This window comes from Pleurodeles waltl, chromosome 12, assembly GCF_031143425.1.
Source record: "Pleurodeles waltl isolate 20211129_DDA chromosome 12, aPleWal1.hap1.20221129, whole genome shotgun sequence".
Classification (NCBI taxonomy): Eukaryota; Metazoa; Chordata; class Amphibia; order Caudata; family Salamandridae; genus Pleurodeles; species Pleurodeles waltl.
In genome coordinates this window covers 331,957,512-331,978,856 of record NC_090451.1, presented here as the reverse complement: position 1 = coordinate 331,978,856, position 21,345 = coordinate 331,957,512, and the positions used below count along the sequence as shown (strand labels likewise).

At 43.0% G+C, this 21,345-nt stretch overlaps 1 long non-coding RNA gene across 1 annotated transcript in view; it reads right to left on the bottom strand.

The window, feature by feature from the left end:
* LOC138268479 (uncharacterized) overlaps positions 1-20,509 on the bottom strand; it is a 69,817-nt gene extending 49,308 nt beyond the window's left edge. Inside the window, exon 1 of the long non-coding RNA XR_011200014.1 lies at positions 20,306-20,509. This is a non-coding gene — a long non-coding RNA (uncharacterized lncRNA). The remainder of the gene's footprint in view (positions 1-20,305) is intronic.
* Positions 20,510-21,345: the final 836 nt, after the last annotated feature.

Below are 21,345 nucleotides of genomic sequence, written 5' to 3'. Positions count from 1 at the left end.
GAACACCGTGAGAAAAGGCTTTATTGGAGTAGTTTGATGCCTGTCAGTTGGGTTAAACAGTATGCGCCTGCCCTTATGCACCTTAGAGCACACTGCGCATTGTTACCTGAGGCATGCAAACCTGACAGTGAAAGAGCAGCATGTTGCCCCCATCTCGTAAAATAAACAATGTCGATCTGCTTTCTGATAAGAATCTTGGAAACAAATAAATGTCTCAGAGCACACAGTGTAATCTGTTTTTCTCTTTATTTCTTTTGAAGTTCTGTTGTCCTTTTGGTCTTTTTATCACTTCCCTCCTTTCTGTCACTTTCTTCGTATTTTTTTCTTTCTTCGTTTTCTTTATCCGTCCCTCTTCCTTTCTTCTTTTTTTTTACCCCTTCTTTCATTGTCCCCTTTCTGTATCTTTCTCTCCTTTTCTTATTTGTTTCCATTTCTTCTCCATTCTTCACTCCTATCTTTTTTCTCTTTTGTTCCTTTCTTGCTTCCTTTGCATCATTCACACTTTTTCTAATTGCTTCCTTCTTCTGTTTCTCATTTTCTTTGACCCTTCTTTCCGTTTTTCTCACATTATACTTTCATTCCATTATGCAAAGCGCTCCGTCCCTGGTGTAATCTCTCTGTGGGCTTTTAACTGCGTCACACCCATCACTTTCATTGGTTCGTGGGCTTGCTTTTTAAAATTCGCTTGATTTCATTAGTGAAAGGCATGCATACGTCATGCCTTTTCTGGTGTTTAGCCCTCCTTGTTGCACTCTGTGTGGCATCAATGGGATGTAGAATGACACATTGGGCCAGTTTTATGAAAAGTGGCACATCATGTCATGATGTGGCACTTTTCTTGCGCCCCATTGCGCCCTTCTAACGCCACCATGTGTGAGCCATATTCATGACCACCATGGCATGCGTTAGGGAAAATGTTGATGCAAATCCTGCAAAGTGAAAGGTGGCCCATTGAAAACAATAAGAGTGACATTTTAACACCTGCCTTAGATAGGCATTAAAAATGACACCAAAAAGTGGAATTTCATAGATTCCAGTGCGCCATTTTTCTGGGCCTCATAACGCTGGAACGCTTCCCTTGCATAGATTATGCCTGGCACAGGTATAGTGTGGTGCAAGGGTTTACAAAGTGGAACAATGCATGCATTGCATCACTTGGTAAATATGGTGCAGCATTTTGGACAACCTAACGTCACATTAGCGTAAAAAAAACTGACACTAATGTGGTGCACGGTGGCACTGTGGGCTTCTTAAATCTGGCAAGTTGTGTTTTGTGAGGTTTTTGGGGTCCTAGATCATCCTTGTGCTGGATGCACAAAAACTAGGAAAGGAGACGCTACTGTCATTCAATGACATCTCTTTCCTCATGATTGTTGTAAATGGTGTCCAACATGTATGTGCATGATAGCAGGAGCTGTGTATACATGGTGTGTGAGTCATTTGAGAATCATGTGAGCAATATGTATAGTGCTACAGATTGTTCAGACCACATATGGCCTTGCTAAACGTTTTTGTGGAATGCATGTGATGGCTCACTGTGTCTTTCAGGTTGCCACACACACCACATTCCAAATTGCTGATGGCCATATGATGTACTTTCATGCATGGCAGTGATGGGAATGGAGTGTCATGTAGGTTCTGTATGCTCAGCCTGCAGGAACCAGGGCCTGTCAAAGGTATCTCCCAGTACGGGACCTGGTCCAAACTGCAGGAGTGTCACTACGGCTATGCAACTTTGGGACTGTGCCCTCCACTCTCTGTACCCCAGCAGATCTAGGCATGTGGCCAATATCATGCTCTAGTGGCAAAACCTGACCTGAATGCTTCATTCATTTAACTAGATTAGGAATTGGTACAGAGGTAAATAATACATCTAGTTTATATGTGCATTTTGCATAATTGTCAGTGTGTGTCTTAGACTCATGACAGGTCTCTTACTCCCACAGCTCTTTTGTCAGCTTCACACAGGTCGTTTTCATCCTGTACAGGCTTATTGCATAAATGACAATCCCACAGTACAGGCAGTGTGTTGACTCCTTGGAGGCCACAATATGTGACTCAGTAGCTTGGTCACATAGCAGAAACTGTACAATGCATGCCTTTGTATGTTGGATGCCATCTGTCTAAAGATAGACACATATGTCCAAAGGAATGTTCTGTGGTACAGGTACACTCCACCCCCTGAAGTGGCATGAGCCTGCATTTGTTATTCCACATGTCCACACATGGACAAGGAAGACACTTTCCGTACCCACTATTCCAGCCCTGTAATTGTTACACAAATGTAATGGCGAAGTTTGTGCTATGGCAGTTGCCTGTAGGGACTGTATGCAGTGAGGCATTCTCACACATTGTGAATGTGTTAGTCCAATCCGGCCTAAGGAGTTTACCCGTCAGAAGCCACATAGGTGTGTAGTGTTTCATTGTGGCATACATCACAATACAGGTTGCTGGAGCAGGGTCTACCTTATGTCAGTAAGCTTCCTTAGTAATTGTAGGCAATGAGCAGGGTAGAGGGTTAGTCTGTAGTTGCAAATACATATGTATGTAGTTATGTCCCTCTACTTACGGGCTTGTATGTTTCACATTTGTGGAGTGTTAACAAACTGAATAGTTCTAGCTTGGTGTTTCTGAAATGTATGTGGCTCAACCATTTGTGACAAAACTTGTGATTGTAATCTCTTGAATTGTCTTTGCATCCATGCAGGTTAACACCCATAAAAAAGGAGCTATGGAGAGCCATCTCCAAGAAGGTGGAGATATGTTATGTCTACAGCCGGTAGAGTGCCCACTGCCAGAAGAGATGGTAGGACCTGAGATGCTGGGCCCGGAAGATTGCTGAGGTCCCTCTATGGATGTCCTCCAAACATGGGCGGGTGCCCGTTAGAGCATGACCCCCCAATGGCCCACATTCTGGCGGTGGCCTACCATGACCTTGAGGGGCGTTTGAGGACAGCACAGCAGGCATATGGGGGTGTGAAGAGGCCATTTTCTTCCCTGTCACATTGCCAAGTGGATGTGTTAGGTTCTGACAGCTCCCCCTGATGATTAGGGATGAGCCAGGTGTAGATGAGTGATTGTTTGTGTAGATATGTTATGTGTAGCATACTGTTGTGCTTTCCAAATTGGCCCAGGGGTCTAGGACAAACAACTGTGTACAATTCACAAGCAATTTGCTTGCCAGGGGCAAAATATGGTTGTGTACAGTGATAAATCAAGTACTGTTTGTTGTAGTGGGTGTAATTTCTTTGCAACAGACCACTACTCAGTGTTGCATGCCAAAAGAAAGATAGTGTTGGATCACTGTCCTCAGCCATGTGTCTGGTAAAATGAGTATTTTGACCCCTGCCACCCAGAGGATACGTGTTTTCAGTGTATGACAGGTGCTGGTTTCTCACTATTTTCTGTAATGTGATGATGGCCATTATACATGTGATAGTGCATACATTTTTGGGGGTGCAGCTATAGATCAATACTTTCCTTTGGTACGTGGGGAATGTCCATTGACATGATTTATGTGCCATCATTGTTGCCAGCATTTCTTGTGTCTACATGTCAGCATGCGTCCCTTTCTCTTTAGAAAAATATTTGTAAGCTGCTGTTTCATGCATGGTAAACCTGTGTTGAGGGGCTAATTTCTGTATTCCCTAACATACATTTGCATGCCAACCTGTGTGTGGAGTAGGATATTTACAATCCAGGTACATTTCATGTTGTGCCACAGACAGCAGTGTGTCACCATTAATTATTGGGTGACACATACTCTCTCCTGTCATAGCATGTCATTTGCCATGTACAACTGCAGTAGCAATGAGGGACATGATGAGTAGGCATAGAGCTTTTCACCCACAATGTGCATTTCCATGTCCTCCTATAGCACTGGGCTATAACCCATCCCCTAAGGTAACTATAACTTGTGTCCCCACGATGCACAGTTTTCTCAATTATAATTTTACAGCAAATGTTGCAATGATATTGTCAATGATGTTTTAAAAGATGTAATGAGTTCTGTAATATCGGGGGTAATAAACAGTGCATGGCGAGGGTGTGAGTTATGGTTGCCTTAGGGAACGAGTTACAGTTACTTGAAATATTTAACTATAGCAGGCGAATTTCTATGGTTTTGTAAGTTTAAAATGTGACCCTAACTATTACATCCCTGTAACTTTTGCTTTTTAAGTGAATTTCAATGTATTTTTTTAAATTATATTTCCTAAGTATAATGTCCTGGTAACCTTTTTTCAGTGGATTTCAATGCTTTTTTAACATAAAGTAATTTTAATTACTATATGTTAATCCCACTACCATCATGCGTGGCCTTTGGCCTATAATAACCCAACTCTACGCCACTCCTGCAGCCAACCCCCTATAACCACCAAAACTCACACACAGCCTTTGACACACATGGTATAGTATGGACTGCAGCCTACCCCATGGCACTCATGAAGTGCTTCTTTGCTTGATGGAGATGTGATCATATTCCTGTTCATCAAGAATGTGTCTTCAAAATCTGTCAGAAACGCGTTTGGGGGATCCTTTTAGTAAGCTGTCCATCTTCCTTAGAAAAAGGATAATACAATCTCTTGTCTCACAAAAGAACCCACACATCACAGTCACAACATGAGATATCACGCTAAAAAAAGCAAGGATCCAAACACCTACTTTAAAGATTACTACTAACTTTTCACAGTGTAAATGCAGAAAACACACTTGCAATGCCTTGGCCATGAACACAACGTTAGGATGATTAGTACTTTACAGAAGTGGAGCTCCAAGTTGAGCACCTCATTTGTTTATATCTATAAATGCTTCCTGTGTAGGTTTATTTTCTGTGAAACAAGCATTGTGCCAGAATTACTATTGCCCTGCATATTCATCCATGTAGAGGCCAGTGTTTTCTGCGGAATGTCCACCCAACTGGAGTACTTTCTGCTGGCTAAATAGTTATGCTATATTGTTGGGTAAATGTATGGTGCATCTCCCACACCACAGCTGCGTAAAGGATGCCAAGGTAATTTCTCCAGTGACTTTGTGTGTCTGTAACTTTGCCAATGTGATTCCTTTTCGAGTGTCTCCTTCAGAACTTAGCAAGGAGGAATTGCAGAGAAAACACACTTGAATGATTTACACTTTACAATAGTAAGTTTTGTGTGTGGTTTTTCTGGGCATTGAAGGGATCCAGCCGGTCCACCCGCCGCATGCGGGAGCCGCCATTGCTCCTGCACGCAGGGAGCTGCAGAAAATGCAGCTCCTTGCATGCAGGAGCGATAGTTTCACCTCTTTCCCTGCCCGCATGTTAGTGGAACATCAAAACAGATGTTGGATTAGAAAGACTCTATGATTGAGCACTAAGCTGGGATGTGACCCAATCAATGAGTTCCGGACAACTTCATGGAGCCTAAATGTGTTGATAAGTAATTGGAAGGTTTGAAACAGATATTGGACTGTAAGTCTAGATGAGTTGAATGGGATCAGACACATAAAAAGATGCTTATGCTAAATATATGTGCCTAAAGTGAAAGCATCAAATGAAAACAAATATAGCATTCTCAGGATTTGAATAAAGTGTAGAAAGGGAACTCATTAGATGGCCAGTATATATAAATGAATCTTTCCTTTGATCATTGTAATGGGCAGATCCATCACAACTTTACACTGTGTGTCACATTGTGCTCCATGGTGGATGGCCAACAAAAGAATTGGCAAGTTATCTGCCCAGGCGGTGTCCCTTAGAGAGACCTCACCATATGTCCTATGGATACCTCTATTCTGACCCCTAATGTGCATTTTAATTTATGTTTCTCTTTTCTCCTCTAGGGGCCCAGCCAAGAGACAAAATGGCAGCTGCAATTTTCCTTTCAGGTTGCAACCTGTCAATCAGGGCCTTGCTTTTTGCTTTGATCCACGAGTACGCGTGGATACCCTGCAGATTCCCAGTGGGTACTCGCAGATCCAAGGAGGATCCGCATCCCTAGATAGCTATATTTTTCTTTCTTTAATAACTCCCAAACTACTGACTAGATTTACACAAAACTACAAAAAGGGCTCTTTCTACACCAAGATCTACCATTCTGCAAAATTTGGTATAGTTTCGTTCAGCTGCTTGGGCGGTAGTCAGGTCTAAAATCCTCATAAAATCATTATTGGGAAAAAAGGTTTGGGACCTCCCCCCCCTTTTCTCAGCCGCTGCTTGGCAAATCACCCTGAAAATTTACTGACAGCAGCTGAAACTAACTAGTACACTACTTCTGAAAATTTCTTGAAGATTTGTCAAACAGCGCCAAAGTTATTAGCAAAACAAAAAAATGCTTCAACTAAGGGAGGAAAAGTTAGTTCTAACTATAACTACATCACCAGTATCATTCAATCAATCAAGGTTCTTGTAGAATGTGGCTAATCACCCGTGAGGGTCTCAAGGCGCTGGGGGGTAGTGGGAGTTTAGTGAAAGAACCACGTCTTGATGTCCTTCTTGACTTGAGGTAGTGAGGGTGATCAGAAACTATAATAACGAAATAGAATGAAAAAACCTTGGAAATTCACTTAAAAAAACAAAGGCTGCAGGGATGTTATAGTTAGGCTCTTAATTTACCTGCTCAAAACCATAAAAATTCAGCAGTTAGAGTTAATTCAAGTCACTATATCTCACGGCCTACGGTAACTATAACTCGCGCCCCCGATTTGCAGTTTTTTCTTCAATAAATTAACTTCTAATGTTTCATTGATATTTTTATTGATGTCACAAAAGTTCTTATGAGTGTTGTAATATCTGAAGTAATTAGCAGTGCATGGCAAGGGCACGAGTGAACTATATATATATATATATCTGTAAATATATGTATATATATATGTATATATATATATATATATATATGCATAGAGTTAAGAGTGTTCAAAAATGATTTCAAGTTGTCTGTTAAACAATGTCCAATGTATTGTGACTCCTTATACAAATGTAGCAAAACGTATTTGAGATGTAATGATTGCCAATGTGCAGCCTGTGATATAATGACTGCAGATCTACTGCCTCCAATATAGCCTTAGAACCCGCGGTAGCGGGCTCTACCGGCTATTAAAGGCCCGCTCCCCGCGTTAAATGCCCGAGCCGAAGGCGAGGGCATTTAACAAGGTCGAGGGACTTTAATAGCTGGTAGAGCCCGCTACGGCGGGTTCTAAGGCAATTAGAACATTCTGCCACACAGGGCAGAATGTTCTATTTTAAAAAAAAAATGTTCACGGAGCCCGAGGGGATTAAAATTCCCTCGGGCTCCGTGAGGCTTTGTTCACAGCTGTTGCTGTGAACAAAGCGAACATTGGAATGTTGGCGCTGCGGGCTTTTACCGGCCAGTAAAAGCCTGCAGCACTCCATTGTTTTCAATGGAGCTACCAACATTCCAATGTTCTAATATAATGGTAGTAATCAATATATTTTCCTTAATTAATCTACCAACATCATTTATGTGGAAGGTTTCATAAGGACAGTCACTTTGTCAGGAAGAATTGAAGTTAATCATTCTGAAGCATGTAGCACCACTCTCTTAATGGCACATACTGTCTCCTGTTTAATAGATATACTCGTTTATTTGCAGGATTTCATGATAATATATCACTTTATTAGTCTCTGTGCAAAATAAACTTTGTAGCAAAGTGTCACAACTTTTTCTTCAACATGTCTTACCTCTGTTCCCTGGCCTCCTAGGAATTACTCTGAAGAACTTCAGAAATCTGAGTCTGGTTTAAAATTAGACTTTCAAGTCATACACAAGCATCATGTTATTTAGATCTTTAATGTAGCCCTATTGCTCTCTGCCAATGCCTATATGGGTTGTTAAAGGCCCTGAACCCAAGTTATAGGCAGGAAACCACAGGCAAAAGGGCCTTTAATGAGAGAGAAGGCCTTCAACAACTGGTATAGCCCAAGGCAGAAGGGATTTAAGCCTATTCAAACATTCCACCAACTGAGGGTAGAATGTTCTAAATTAAAAAGGGGGAACAGAAAAATAAACATTGGAATAATGGAGCAAAAGGTTTATACCAGGCATTATTAGTTCTGAGCTACTTCATTGTCTTCAATAGCGCTCCCAACATTTCCATGTGTGCCACAGACAAGGGCGAAAAACAGTCCAATAAAAAGGGAGAGTGCCTTTAACAATCAATATAGCCTAGGGTTATATCTCTATTAGAAAATGCCATCCACTGAAGGCAAAATATTATACATTAAAAGGAGAAAAAGAAGCATTGGAATGTTGGAGCAGAAGGCTGCTATTCTTGGTCATGAGCTACCGCTTTGTCTTCAATGGAGCTATCAACATGTCCTTGTTCCAGTAGAAAAATTATGAATTCAAACATCTAGGGGATAAACAAGATGCAAGTATGATCACTTTGTATCTCTCCTCTTAAAGGCTGGTGTGGGTGTCAGTTAAATGCTATGCTCCTTTTGGAGTCAGTCACATGCCAAACATAGATGTCAGTGTATAAAGTTTAGCAGTAGCAGTTTCATTAAGGGACCAAGTCAGTCATATATTTTGCAGGTGTTTAAGAGCATACTTGTTCTGAATCAGAGATAAAACTACTAGCAAATGTTAGTCAGGTATCATGCTTGTACCTCTGGCCCATTTAAGGGGTCTAGGGCTGGGTTCAGTGCAGTCATTTCAGATCAGGGCTTCTAAAAGATGAGTAGATATGGGGTGGAGCCGGTTGCATACTAGGATCCTCTCTGAGTGCCAAATAGCAAGAAGTATTTTAATCCAAATAGTGATTTTAGCTGCTGTCGTGTTTTTTAGGCCTGGGTGGAGTTCGCAGAGTTCCGCTATGCAGAACTCTGCAAAGTGACCAAAAAACTCTGGGTGCTATGTGGAGTTCTGAAAGTGGTGGAGTGCGTTAGGCCAAACCCTTTGCACTGATTTTTAGTGTTGGGTATTTGTCCCATGCTGTAAAATGAGTGTGAACGGCATCACACACAGTGCAAGAGGGTGCTGCTTCTTTTCTGCAGCTAGAGTAGATTTTCTTTTTGAGCAGCAGCTTCCTCAGTCCGAATGGAAGGTTTCTCAATGCAATCGGTAGCGATTATTCGTGACTGCCCACGTTGAGAAATCTCACCGGGAGGTGGCCTGTAGCAAGATTTTCCTTGCTTGCGGTCCCCACATCAACATTGGTGAGCGTGAATGAGGAAAAAACTCCGCTCTGCTACACATAGTTTTTCATAAATCCACGCTCTATGTAGCGTGGGAAAAACTCTGCAAACTCCGCATGTGGAGCGGAGTTCACCAACCACCCCTTGTGTTTTTACACCCCTGATGATGCCTAAATAAGGGTGGTTTTGTTGCTAGATACCTTTTAACTCTAAACGTAATATGTGATCCTAACAGTTTTGCTTCTGCTAATGAGTGTAATATTACACCTAAAAATCATTTGCATTTTAATGTTCTTTTAATCTTATGCAAGGTTATACTAATGCACAACTTTAACACCTATTGAAACATCTTATTACATAGTTCAAGGGTGCCTGCATTGAGGGGATAGATTGTTTATATGCAGAAAGGTGCACTTTCCTGCACATAAACAATCTATTATGGCACTGTGGCATTTTTATGTGTGCTGCAGGATGCCGCACACATGAGACGGGCAATGACACAAGGAGGATGGAAAGCAGTTTGACTTGTTCCATCATCCTGACACAACCCCTGGGGTGGTGTTGACTTTAGTCATAGTCTCTGGTGAACATGTTGTCTTAGATCTGGGACAACAACAATATGCAATGGGTGTTATTGTGGCATATTTACAAGGTGGTGTTAAGCTACAATAAGTGGCTTAAGACCATGTTGTGTATATGTGGGAGTGCATAGTGCCACCAGAGAGTCACTAAAAGTAAGGCTCGGGTGGCGATGGGGCCTTTTGATTCTGGCCCTATGTGTCCCAATGCAACCCTTTTGCATGCAGTCCTATGTGCCTGCCACTTCTGCCATTTGTGAGGTGCCAGATAGTCAGCTCCTGCAACTTACCCTGCATCTGTGGTAGTTCTTGGTAGTCTGTGCTGACCTGTCCTGCAATTCCTGTGACCAGCTTCTCCAGGATGACCACTGGCACCATCTACTCCAGCTCATCCATGTCCTACTGGGGTGCAGGACTTCCATCTCCAGTCTGCAGTGCTGCCTTTCGGTTCCTAGACAGCTTCTCCCTAGATCTGCACTTGCAATCGTGCCAGCGCTTCTTGCCTGCCATATAGCCTTTCTCCTACCTATTAGCAATTTGAAGGTGACGAAGAAATGGTGTTGGTGCTCTGTCAACTCTCTGACCAAGATGTCATTCTCTTCCTCACTAAAGCGACACTTCTGCTTCCTCTTCTCCTGGGACTTTGCTGGACCCTTGTGGCTGGTACTTGGCTGATTGGGGATCTCACTGGGGTCTCTCCTGGACTGCGTTGTCCATCTTGTCTTCCAAATTCTTTTTTCTTTGCTCAATCGTTTTTTTTTTTTACGCTAATGCTGTTAAATATGGCGCTAACATGTTTTGAGTCAAAAACGTGCCGCAAAATGTTCTAACATCACTTTTGCAGCATTAGCATAATTTTTTGAGTGGGTGTGTGAGTGTCTGAGTGGATCTGTGAGTCGGTGCATGAGGGTCTGAGTGAGTCTGTGCTTGGGTGCGTGAGTGTCTGAGTGGGTCTGTGAAAGGGTATGTGAGTGTCTGAGTGGGTGTGTGAGTGGATGCATGACTCTCTGAGTGTGTCTGTGTGAGGGTGCGTCAGTGTATGTGTGGGTCTGTGAGTGGGTGTGTCAGTCTCTGAGTGGGTCTCTGAGTGGGTGCATGAGTGAGTCAGTAAGTGGGTGTGTGAGGCTCTGTGTGGTTTTGTAACTAGGTGCATAAGGGTCTGAGTGGGTCTGTGAGTGAGTGTGCAAGGGTCTGAGTGGGTGTGTGCATGTCTGATTGGGTTTGTGAGTGCATGCATGAGTGTCTGAGTGGGTCTGTGTGTGCCTGTTTGAGTATCTGAGTATGTCTGTGAGTGGGTGCGTCAGTGATTGAGTGGGTCTGTGAGTCGATGTGTCATTGTCTGAGTGGGTCTGTGAGTGGATGTGTGAGGGTCTGAATGGGTCTGTGAGTAGGTGCAGGAGTTTCTGAGTGGGTATGTGAGTGCGTGCATGACTGTCTGAGTAGACCTGAAAGTGGGTGTATGACTCTTTGAGTTGGTCTGTGAGTGGGTGCATGAGTATCTGAGTGCTTCTATGAGTGAATGACGAAGTGTATGAATGAGTCTATGAATGTATTTTTTTTACTTTTCTTGGTGTTAATCACTAATTTCTCATGACGTAGCATGGTGGCCATACTGAGCGTCGCAATATATTTGTGAATATCTCGAGTCGTTAAAAATGTTAACTCATAATTTGTGTTTCTTCTGGCCACAGTGCTTTTAAGCACATTCTATCTCCCAGAGAATGCACACGGTGCACACCCAGGTGCTGGCCTGGCGAAGACGGTAAGGTCAGGCCCGTCTGTGCACGTCAGAACCTGGAGAAGGCTGGGATGGACGACCCCTCTTACATTCATGGAATGTGCTGGTGTATAACCCAATATTGGTAAGGGAAAATCTCCATGTCTCTCTGGTCCTGTCATTTCTATGCAGCTAAGTAGCCGCAATTCCTTCTCACCCCCAAAACCCCATGCAGTTTATAATTCTCTGTGAGCACTTTAGAGTAATGCGACAAATGTATATTTTACCCCTACAGAGAGATAAATTAGATTGAAACATCCATTGATTTTATTTTACAAATGTAACCTCATGAATTTATATGTTTCAATCTAGCTTGTTTTTTTACTGGGGCTGTTAGACTTAGAGAAACTTGAGCTACTGAAATGTACTAACAACACAGGCTAAGTGTGTTACTAGGCATGTAGTTAATTACTCTTTGTATAATTATGAATGATGATCTTATAAGATTGTTTTTAGCTGCTAATATGTACAGAATTTAATTGGCGCTAAGGATCACATGATGATATGATATTTTATTATTTTAACTTGTTATAGATGCAGACTGATATTATTAATAATGCATGAGTTTTTACTTGGAAATATCTGTCTGACTAAGTTTGATTGTATTTAAAATTATCCTTTGTGTCTTTTATGGGTTCAAGTAACAGAATAAAGAAAAGTAAAGAATACAACCAAAAAAATCAGTAGTTTTGAGACATTAAGCTAAAACAATGTTTGTATATAGGGACAATTGGGTTTCAGGGACTTTTGCAAGAGTCCCTCAAACCCAATGTAAATAAATAGAGACTTCTGATTGGCGCAGGGGGCTTTTTTACCCTTAACACAACTTGCTCCCACAGGACCCCAAGGACCCCATCCCTGGGAGTCAAATTAAATAGTAATAGAGAAGCGGTGCCTGTCCCCCCTCCCTGAACCCAAATGAGCCTCATGATCCCATAGCCCAGAGCCAACAACTACCTATAGGGGAAGGTGGCATTTGGCTCCCCTCCCTGAGCCTTACAAGGTCCTGAGGAACCCAATCCCCTGGGTCCAGCTCTTGAACTGTGTCCCAGGGAGCCCACCCTAGGAACACAGTACATTTTTCTTCCCACAAGACTGCAGCCCAGGAAAAGAGTGCACTCCCACCCGGGGATGATTTTAAACAAGTTTCTGCTGGGTGGTAGCAAACTTCTGTTTCCTTGCACAGGCTTTTCTGTGCAGGAAAACTGTGACTGCTACTGCTAAGCAGGAGCAATCAGAGCCTATGAGTAAGTCAGGAGGATGCAGTCCAACCCAGAGGAGCAAGAGGAGGACAATCCTGAGGAGACAGGTCTGGACCTGAGGAGGGCCCAGCCATGGGTCCTGGGCTGCGGGAGGAGCATAACTCAACCCAGTAAAGGAGCTCTATGAGGGGGCAGGAAGCAGTGTGTATACCTGGGCTCTGTCCCCAGGGTAGCTGGAGGACAGGGAGGTGAAGAAGGAGCTCAAACTACACCTGGCCAAGATGAAACTGAAAGCAGGGGAGAAAAGGGCTGAGGCTGAGAGGGCCTTGGCTGAAAAGAAACTGCTGCTGGAGCATGAAAAGAGCATGAAGTAGCTGGAGCGCAAGGCCAGGCAAAATTCAGAATCCATCAGCAATGGTGGCAACATACCTTGAGTGTCCCTTGGAGAGATAGCGTTCCACATCCCACAGGATCTGGGACCCAGTTATGTGGTGGAAGATGACATCAATAAGTGATATTATACCAATGAGGTAGCCCTGAGAATGCACAGGCTCACAGAGAAGTATTGTGGGTTTAGCTTATGGGAAACATGCCCATAATGGGAAGGGACTTCATTGAGGTGGGTGATCAGATAAAGTACATCCCCATGAAAGCCATACTTGTCTTGAAATTTGGATTGTCCCTTAAAAAGAACTGTGAGAGGTTTGAGGGCAGCCTCAATCTCCAAAACCAGTCTTCTGTGGAGTTTTTGGACTATTCTAGCAAGCCACTGAATGTGCCGGGTCAGAGGCAGCAAAGTTGATACTTATATGTGGCTGTACAACTTGATCTTGAGGGAGCATATGTTCAATACTTGTTTTACAGAGTTGTACTAGCACGTAGTGGATAGTGAGCACACTGATCAGAGGGAGATACTAAAGAGGCAGACCTCTGGGTCAGTACCAGTATGTCCAAGAAAGTATCTGAGGGGGACTCCAAAAAGAGTGATCAGGGTCTCCACCTGAGAAAGGATAGGGAGAGAAAACTAGGAAGGAGTTCTCTCAAGGCCCCCAAACCAATGCACAGGGAAAAAGGACACAGCCTCAATCTGACTGGAAGAAAAATGGGTTTGTGGACAAGAACACTGGTTAATTTGTGCCTACGTGCTGTGATTGTTACCAGTTTGGGCATACCAAGGGAGATGCCAAGTGCCCCAGGAGGGCATAGCTCACTGATTGTTGAAGGACCCCCAGGTTGGCTAGTGTAAATGTTTGAGGAGCAAAAGGCCATTGTTAGTATGCCAGACAAAGCCGGTTACACTAGTGTCCCTGGGTAACTGAGAGATGGTGTCCAAAGCCCACTGTCTGTTAATACTTCCAACTACAGGCAGTGGGTCACATCAATGGGCAGAGGGTAGAGGCTCTGAGAGACACAGGTGCGAGTATGACTGCTGTCAGGTGTTATCTGGTGTCCTCGGGCAAGGTGATGCCAAATACATTCCACCAAGTTGTAGGAGCAGACAACCATGAGAACCACTGCCAGTGGCTCTGGTTGCCAATGAAAGAGGGAAGGGTCTCAGGTTCTTTTAGGGTAGCTGTGAGCCTTGCCATGCTTATGGATTGGTTGTTAGGACATGATCTAGAGCACCCTGCCTGGAAGAAATTGGAGCTCAGGTCACATCTGCAAATGTTGGGGTTACCTGAGTGACACTGCATGGCCACGTGGTCTATGGCTGTCAAGGAGGGGTGTCAAGGAAACCTGGAGCCTAGAAGAATGGCCTGGTAGCTGCCCAGACAGGAAAGAGCAGGGGGCATGGAAAACTAGTTCCAGAAGCTCCAATGGTCCAGGTGGATATGTAAATGGAGCACCAGATGAGGCCACTGAGAGCCCTAAGGGGGGGTCATTGCCTTCTTAGGAGACCTGCCTGAGCTTGCTGGATGGCAAACTGAGAGTGGACAACCAGGGGGTGGTTCTGCAAGGCACAGAAGGCATGCCCAACTCTGAAGGGCATGAAGAGTTAGGCTGAAGCCCAGGCAGCTGGTGATACCTCAGGAAATCACTTCCTTTACTGGGAGAAGGACCTCCTGTATAATGAGGCTAAGGCACCTATGCATCGGGCATCACATGTGTTGTGGTTCCCCAGTGCTAAAGGGCCTTCCTACTGGTACTGGCTCATGAGATTCCCCTTGGAAGGAAACCTGGGGCACAACAAGACTGTTGCCAGGCTTGTCTCACACTTTTATTGACCACAGATGAAGACATTGTCACATTCTGCAGGACATGTCTCACCTACAAGACCAGTGAGAAACAGGAAAAAGCTAAAGACTCTCCTGAATCCCTTACTGTTGTTGGCACACCCTTTGAAAGGGTGGGCATCGACATTGTTAGACCATAGACCCAAAAAACTGCCTTATGCAACATGTTTATCCTGATCTGGTGGGCCATGCCAATAAATACCCAGATGCCATACCTCTGGGGACTGTGACTGCACCTGCAGTGGCTAGGTCTCTGATAGTGATTTTTACGTGAGTAGTGTTCCCCAAAGAAGTGGTGTCTGACAGGGGCACCAACTTCATGTAAGCATACATGAAATCTACGTGGCAAGGGTGTGGGGTAACCTACAAGTTCTCCACACCCTACCACACCCAAAGCAATGGGCTTGTTGGGAGATTCAACAGGACCCTGAAATACATGCTTATAGGCCAGCCTGAGCCCAAGAGGCAGATTTGGGCCGTCCTCTTACCATGCCTATGCTTTGCTTACCAGGAGACATCACAAAAAGTAGTTGGGCTCTCAAGAAACACCCTGAGCTGAGGATGTGGCTAGCTACATACATGCCCTGCACTCTTGGCCCCTGATTTTTCCCAGGAATTAATTGTACAAACTGATGCCCCAGAGCATGGTGTAGGGGTAATGTTGTCACTGTTGAACGAGGAGGGCCTAGACCAACCTGTAACTGTCATCAGCAGGAGGCTACTTCCCAGGGAACAGAGGTGGAATGCAAATGAGAGGGAAAACTTTGCTTTGGTCTGGGACTGAAGAAGCTTAGAACATACTTTTTTTTAAACTTACTTCAAGGTTCAGACTGACCATAGGCCCCTCAGGTGGCTCATGCAGATGAGGAGTGAGAATATAAAACTATTGAGCAGGTCCACCAACCAACAGGGAATTCATTTCACTGTGGAACACAGTCCTGGGTCAGACATCTCCTATGCTGATGGTCTGTCCAGATTCATTAGCCTTAGTGATGAGAAATCCCAGGAGATTAGGTAGTTATCCTCACATTCAGATGGAGGGGAATATGTAAGCCCTATCAGCCTGAGGGTGGTGTTTCCCCAAATAGTTTGCCTTCAACCTCTTGTTTTCCTTAATTTGTTTTTGCTGGCTGTAGGACTCTGTACACTTAACCACTGCTAACCATGCTAAAGTGCTTATGCTTGCTCGCAAAAACATGGTAAAATTGGCTTCAACCTGATAGATATTTTTTAATTACTCATAAGCCCCTGGTAAAAAAAAGTATAGGGTGTGCACAGAGATGGTAAATTAAATGTTATTTATTGGCCTGCAGCTCTTATTGTGCCACCCACTTAAGTAGCCCCTTAAAACATGTTTCAGGACTGCCATTGCAGCTTGCTAACTTTTTTATACTGCCAATTTGACTTACCAAAATAACCCCTTTGCCAAGACTTATACTCCTCTTTTATTGCACATGTCACCTCTAAGGTAGGTCCTAGACAGCCCTTAGGACAGGAGGCATTTTAATTAAAAGGTTTGCCATTTACTTTTAAGTTTTACATGTCCTAATAGTGGAAAACTTCTAAATTCAATGTTGCTATTGTGAGGCCTACCTCTCCCGTATGATATCATTGGATGCCTTTTTACATTTATTAAGTGCTAACTGTTGATTAGAAGTAGGTAGGAACTTCATGTTGGTGTCTACGAAATTGTAATTTAAAATCCTCTTTAATGGCAGAGTCAGATTTTACATCACTATTTGGAAAATGCCACTTTTAGAGAGTTTGTATATTCTTGCCCTGGCTATTTGGTGCCTGCAGCCTGTTCTTGGGTTACATAACTAGGTGCAGTTGGCATTTGGTCTTCGTATATTCCTCCCAGACAGCCACACAATAGAGGGATTAGGTGTACCTGGATATGGTATCACCTGAAGAATGGGGAGGCTGAGCTGGGAACAGCTCCACTTGCAAATCACTAGGCTGTGATCTTCCTTTACAGAAATGACTAAACCCTACCTCATTGTACCTGTAGGCAGGTTGGAGAGAGGGCAGGGAGGCAGGACATTCCAAGCACTTCAAAAGGAATGTCTAGAAACTTCTACTTTCAACCAGGTATAAAAATAGGACCCTCAGATCCACATTTCAGTTCACTTTGTGGACCTGCGGAAGTACTCTCAGAGGATTGCCTTTTGCTGTGACCTGCTATCTACTTCAGGACTGCTTTGTTGCACCTGGAAGGAGTTCTCCGCTGCCTGAAGCCTGCATTGAACCCTCAGAGGCTTGACCTGCTTCCTGAACCATGCTCCACTTCATTAAGTAGGAACTACTAGAGTGACCCTAAGGACTTATTGGCTGGCTTCCTGATCAAAGCCTCAGTGACAGAAAATACTTCCTCCATCCTGAACCCACATCTGAACCCTGTCTGAGTAAGCCCTGACCCTCTAAGTGGTGCCTATGCAGTATTGGACCCTTGGAAGTAGTCCTAAAGGTGCCCAGATAGACAAAGTACAAAACTTGGGACTTAGAAAATATTTAGACAAAAAGTGCTCTGACAACAGAGAAGAGATCGGGATCTACCTGCTTGTCGATCCACCCAAGGTGCATTGCCATTCGACCTCACTTTGCTGCAGAGACTAAGAACATAGAAGTCTTCACTGTGATTTCATCTAGTGGCTCCCTGACATTCAGCAGCCCTCCGACAATGATTCTTCCTCAGACGCGACCTGCAGCCTAGCTCAACTAAAACATTTCCTTCTTAGACATTATTCTTCAAATATTCTTCTGAATCCCAAGGTAAGAGCAGACCTGACACAATCCACTTCTTGTGTCTGACCCACACTCCATCATGGTCGGCAATAACCTTTGACTATGGCTCAGTCTTTTGAGACTAGATGCCTGGTAGTTGGCACTTGGATCTTTTAAGCACTGGATTTCACTTTCAAAATTAAAAATTTAGAACATCAGTTCTACTGATTGGATTTTTGTAGTTTTGGTGTAAATTTAAATGTACTTTATTACTTTAAATTGGTGTGGGATTTTACTTTTTGTGTGCTGCCTACATACTTTCCACAGTGCCTTTAAGGTGAGCTTGACTTGTTTAGTGGCAAGCTACCGGAGAGTTAATCACAGGTTAATTTAATGACTTTTGGGGTTCACCATGGCAGGGATTGTGGCTGTTGCTTGAGCATGATTAATATCCCCCAAACCAACAACCCAATTTTTCACACTTTCCATTTGTAGTAGTCCTCACTCTTCGCTACCCCTGACTGGGGTCAATGTGAGCTATGAAAGCGCTATGGATATTATCACCTTATGCTCATTTTCTGTGTTTTTTGTGTTACTAGTGCCAACATCTTTCAAAATGTTGGTTTTATTTCAGGCTGTGGAAGTGACCAAGCAAATCCAAACCATGAATATCTCTTGGGAAGAGTGGACTAAAGGTTATTTTGCTCACACATGGAGTACAACCAAGTATTCTATGTGTAATGGAGCATGATCATGGAGGATCTTACCTTCTGACAGCAAGAGATGTGTCTCCTGTACTAGCATCCTGTCCTGCTAACAAAATATGCTCCTCTGGAAAATGCAAAATGAACAAAACATTACTAAAAGGAATGCTGCATCATTTGCTACTGATTTTCCAAAATATTCTTTTTAACAGGATGCCTCAATATTTTATAACAGTTGTTGCTGGAGGTTGAGACCAACGCCACTGGCTCTGTGTGTTCAAGAATGCTCCACATATTGTACCCGACACAACAACTGAAAAAATTATAATCCTATTTGGACTAATATATATAATATACAGATTTTTTCATCCTTTCTGTTAAAACTGATTCAGGGAAACCTTAACCCCTTCAAAGGATGTTTAGCTCACACCAATTTTAGTGGGCTATTGTGCTCTTAGATGTATCATTGACCACATATTGACCTGAAAAGAACTACTCTTATGATGTGTGCAATGAGAGTGAAAGGAACCCCTACAAGTCACTTACATTGAAGTCATGAAGATGTCTCCCTCCGTTTAAAGTGTTAGCTTACCACCCGCCTCCGAAATGTGTGTCAAGTTGCACCACTGCACAGTGTTGTTCTGTGCACACCACCTCATGTTCAAGATGCTCTTGCGACAATGTAAATGTTCTTGATGAAGTGTATTACTTGCTCAATGGGGTACGATTAGTGCTGCTCACGTACTTGAACCACCTCACAACAAAAAGTATACAAGCTTCATTTTAAATAATGATAACCAGACAATCGTCCATGAAAGAAAAGAAGGACAAAAAATATAAAAGGGCATATTTACAAAGAATTCACACAATTCAGCCTAGCAAGGAGCTGCACTGCATTGTGTGAGAGTAGAAACGCAGATGTTCTCTCTCTTTGGGCTGACGCTCTTTGCGCTGCCCATCGCCAACATAGACACACTTGCACCATAGTGCAAGGGTGTCTGCCTTATGGTCAGTATAGTTTTTGCGTAACAAGGTATCATTTTCTGAACAAACACTATTGATGGAGGCGTTTTCCCATTTGCATGTGTGCTGCAAAATGCAGCACACATGCAAAAAGGAAATAACGAGGAGCAGTAAACATATTTCTCCTAAGCAGGGGCCGCCATTTTGGCGCGAATCCATGTCTCCATCTCTTTGGAAATATGCGGTTGCATCAAATTCCATGAGTGAATGCACGGGAAAGCTCAAGCACCACCCACGGAATGCATCCCTGAAACAAAGTAAAGTAATGCATGGGAATGTGCTGTGCTGTGTTACCTTTTCTTACATAGCCACGCATTTTTTTTATGTATCAAAAAGGATTTTGTGTCTGGACTGTGTCAAAAAAGTCGTGCAAACCTGACACAAACTATTAGTAAACAAGATCCCCAATGTGAGCGGCACAAATGCAGGAGAGATATGGTGGGTGTAGCCCACATCTGGGGAAGATTTGCACGGATTCTGATAACTGTGTTGTAGGGCTGTTTTACACCTGATAGAGCGTGGAAGTTTAGAATGAATATTACTCTTACAAAAATAATTCATTCCATACATTGGTAATATGTTGCCAGTTTTCTTGTTCATCTCTACAGTACATACAGGTACTTGGTATATACTGCATGTCCTCCTATTTATGATATTAAATTTCAATATTTTAATAAAATTCAGACTTGTGCTAAAGCAAGCAATTGCGTTTTCTCTATGGGCATGCAATAAAGATCTTCGTTTGATCCTTATTGAACCTTACAGTATATCCGCAAAACCAATCAAGTTGATCTATTTGGACAGAAACATTTTCTGATGAGAGCAAAATCATTCCTTAAAAATTATATTTTTGCAGTGATAAATTCCATAGCTGCGCATTTCTTTACAGGGGAGGCGATGTGCAGCCGGGAGGAATGCTTCAATTGGACTTACTTAATTCTGCTCAGCCGGGGACGACTTATCACGGGGCATTTTCCCAAGGATTGGTAGTCAACAGTTTCTCTGGCATCGGGCCACATGACATCACCTGCTTCTTGGTGTAACAGAAGATGCTCAAAATCCCAGTGTGATGAGTGAAAACCAGCAGCCGGTCCTCGGATGTTGTGCATTTTTGTGCACGTGGTGGGAAGAAATGGTGTCATCTCTGTGAGTAGGTTCTATGAACTGGCAAGTAGCACCGGACAACAATGAGGGGAGGATGAGATTCAATTTTTTCTTTTGTTAAAAGAAATAATATTTTCTTTCCCTATATGCCTCACAGGCATGTGGTCACATGTTGTGGAAAAACCTGGAAAGCAGATTAGTTCTCAAAGCCATGCTTTTAGAGTAATGAAAATGTGATGAAATCCCTAAAATGGCTTTACTCTAAGCCAAGGTATTACACTGAATTTTGGCCGGAAATTTTAATTTGTGCAGAAACAGTGTAAAGCTAAAATAAAGCAACATATTGAACAAGACCAAGACAAAAGCTGTGCTTACTTCAACTTTCCTCTGAAATATGAAAATAACAGATCTTTTTAACTCATTGTTTACTAGTTATGTACACAACCTACTTCATTGTTATTTTGTCTGCTTTGATAGACATTGTTTAATTAAATGTTTTAGTTTTGTGGCTGCACACATATTATAAACGGCACATTTCCCAATTGACTAACATACAGATGCAACAAATAGCAAAGCCAATTGGCCTGGGTTTAGAGTGCTAATGCATTTGCTGTTAGCACATTAGATCAAAACACACTGGAAGAAGGCAGCAGGAGTGGACAGAGAGGACTGTAGTTGTGAAAAAGTCCTTCATATAGTTCAGTAACAGCATCCCAGTGGAGGCAGAAGAATACAATCAAACAACAAATAGAATTAGGTAAGAGATAGATACTGCACTGGGTTAAGCACAGTCATGATTGACATAGTGGCTGAAAGAGGCTAGTCGAAGAAAGTCAATAGTGAAAAGGGTGCACCCAAAGTCCATTCGA